General features: G+C 41.1%; 1 protein-coding gene across 1 annotated transcript in view; it reads right to left on the bottom strand.

The window, feature by feature from the left end:
- jupa (junction plakoglobin a) overlaps positions 1-3,201 on the bottom strand; it is a 19,267-nt gene that overhangs the window by 9,083 nt on the left and 6,983 nt on the right. The window lies entirely within an intron of this gene.

Raw genomic sequence — 3,201 nt, forward strand, 5'->3', positions numbered from 1 at the left:
ATAATAATAATAATAATAATAATAATAATACACTTCACTGTGCACCTAGCTCTCTCCATAAATTAATTTATATTCCAAGGAGGGACTATCTTTCAGTTTTTGTATGCAACCGGAGTATGACAGTTCACAAGATGACCCCCTAGCACCCCTCCCAGACCTGCACCCTGACCTGAAAATGACAACACAGAGCAGCAGCAGAGGCTCATGGGAAAGGGAGGGCAAAGAGGGCAGAGAGACAGCTGTAAGTCAGGAATGGTAGCCAGCCCAAATGACCTTTCACCATGGGCCTCCGCCCATACAGTCGTGGGAGAAGCCTGCTGCTTCTGCATGGCAATCAGGAACCTGCTCGTCAGGTTTAGACTCCACTGGGGGAGAGAGAGAGTGTAGTGAGTTGTGTGTGTGTGTGTGTGTGTGTGTGTTTGTGTGTGTGTGTTGTGTTGTGTGTGTGTGTTGTGTGTGTGTGTTGTGTGTGTGTTGTGTGTGTGTGTGTGTGTGTGTGTGTGTGTGGTGTGTGTGTTGTGTGTGTGTTGGGTGGTGTGTTTGGTTGTGGTGTGTGTGTGTGTGTGTGTGTGTTGGGTGTGTAGACAGTGAGCATACTCTTCGTCACACACACACTACACTTCTTTAAAAAAACAACAACAACAACAACAACAACTGTAATTTTACTTTTACTTGTTTGACTTATTTTGAATACTACAATCTATAAGACTAATTTGCCTTCTGGCTCTCATTGAATAGGTTTCTACTAATGTGACATCCTGAGGCATCTGGGCAGTTTTAATGTAACAGTGCTTTAGATTGCGTAAATGTCATTCTACTTGTTGGTGCAAGTTTGTTCTACAGCTCCTACTTCTAATAAAAATTTCTTGCTACATCTACTCAGGAATTAAGTCCACAGAGACATCACACACTGTATCTTCTAGTAAAATAAACATTGTTACACTTACCATTAAATGTAGACATATCTGAGTAAAGACTTTTTGAAAGAGTTTATAAAGATAACGCAAAAGCATATATTCATAATATATATATATATAAAAAATGTGATGGCAAGGTCTCGTTTGCACACAATATATTCTAATTTTCTTTCCAGACTTCCTTGCTATGAGCATCCAAAATAACCTCTCACCATCATATCATGCATGGGTGTTTTCAATCTGTGTTTCTGCAGCCTGAATATCACTGACCACAGAAACCCTCTTCATCACAGAAAAATCTGCATTCATAATAGCTGCCTGCCATTGCATGCGACATATGAGCGATAGTACAATGCAGTCACTGTGCTGGGTACACGTGTTTTCAGATGTTTGAGTGTTACGGACAGGATTCTTTGCAGAGCACATTGCAGGGGTGCATTGTGCGTACATGTTAAGAATGTGGCTGCTGATTTCTGCAGGCAGTGCAGTTACACTGAAGGTACCGGGGGGCTATACATATGGCAAAGTCAACAAACAAAGGCTTTAAAATACCAAAAAGGGAAAATATTGCCATGACAGCTGGGTAAAGCTTATAACATAATTCCACGCTATAAGCATATACTCTAATGTTCTGTCTTAACTACTAATGAAACCACTCTGGGCCAAAAGCCACAATGTCAAACTGCTGTGTTTGCACAAAATTGAGCTATAAAACCCTAAGTTATCACCTTTACTTATATTTTAACTAGCACAACTTAACAATGCACAAGCACAAGTGATTATTCAGTTATCAAAGTTGATCAATGGGTTTGGAGGAAAGGAATTTGTACAAAGCTTAACTGCTTTCTCTCTCTTACACTGGAGCCCTTCATGGTGTAAAGCACTACTCCCTCATTTTTCACCCTCCAGCTTTGCATAAAGATGTGTTGTGTTACGTCCCCCCCCCCCTTCACGCAGACTATAACAGAAAACACTAACAATAGTGTGTACGTACTGCATGTTTCTCAGTTTGTCTGTCCTCTTGTTTTCCTCTCACTGTGGCACTTTAACGGGCTAGTAACTCACATGCAAGTCCCCACATGTTTTTTTGGGCCTGCATTGTTAATAACTGATCATATGCATGTGCTCTAAATACATTCTCCTGAACCTGATGTTCTTGCTTGGCCCCAACATGTCCCTCTATCGCACTCTCTGCCTTCACAGGGAGCAGCAGCTCAGCGAGGTTTCAGCTGTAGTCTGGCATGAGATCCTTCAGGACCTGGCCCCAAAAGACCGTCTGTGCTTGTAGCTACACGCTGCACTGACTCATAAGACAGAAACTATGCTTGCAATTACTATGTATTCTAGCTAAAGGTGTGGCTTGTCCGTCAAGATGGTAAGCGACTACTGGCTGTCTATGCATAATACGGCAATTAATCAGACAGACCCAAGATTTAAGTCCAGCATATTACAAAGGCCTTCAAAAAAATAAAATAATTTTTTATCTAAAACCATTTTAATGATCCACTGCTAAAGGCACAGACACAGCTGAAATAAAACAAAGCCCCTGACTTCTTGTTTCAAGAAGAAATACAGCTTATACCATGTCCACACAGAACGTTCCTGTTCTCTGTAAATCAGGGACAGTGTTTGTGTAGTCTGTGTTTTCCTGGGCGAGGCAGTGGGTTCAGCCAACTGTTGCAATGCTGCGACACGCCCAGCGTATCGCCTAGGTAACCAAAACTCTGCTCACGCACTGTACTGTGGGGGTTTTTATCTGCTGACCCATCTGATGTCTGAAGCTATGCTTGCATAGTTGCTGATAAGTGCTGTTCCCTCTTGGGTTTTCTCATACAGTAATTATTTTTGCCTTGCCTTTGGTTACTGTACAAGCCAAGAAAATCTGAGAAAATCATTCAAAATTTTGACTAAAAATTATATACAGCAAAGTGAAAAATGAAAGCTGAGATAAATACATTTAAATGAAATTTGTATATTATGGTGATAGCATAAATTAGTAGTATTGTGGTTTATCTACTGAAACCTTTGCCATTGTACAATGCTGACTAAACGCTGTTGGTTGTGTTGTGTACTGGGGACTGGACTTTGCTCTCTTCCAGTTAATGAGTGATGCATCCTTTCACTCTTACTGTACTTTGCTCCACCATCTATACACCCACACAAATATGCAGGAAAATGAAGCCACTCTTCTTTTTTTAACGCCACATCTCACACCCATCACTTCCCACTATCTTGTTAAGCAACAATCTGTGAATGACGTTAGGGGGCTTCTTCCTAAAAACAA

This window comes from Etheostoma spectabile, chromosome 2 (genome assembly GCF_008692095.1).
Source record: "Etheostoma spectabile isolate EspeVRDwgs_2016 chromosome 2, UIUC_Espe_1.0, whole genome shotgun sequence".
Classification (NCBI taxonomy): domain Eukaryota; kingdom Metazoa; phylum Chordata; class Actinopteri; order Perciformes; family Percidae; genus Etheostoma; species Etheostoma spectabile.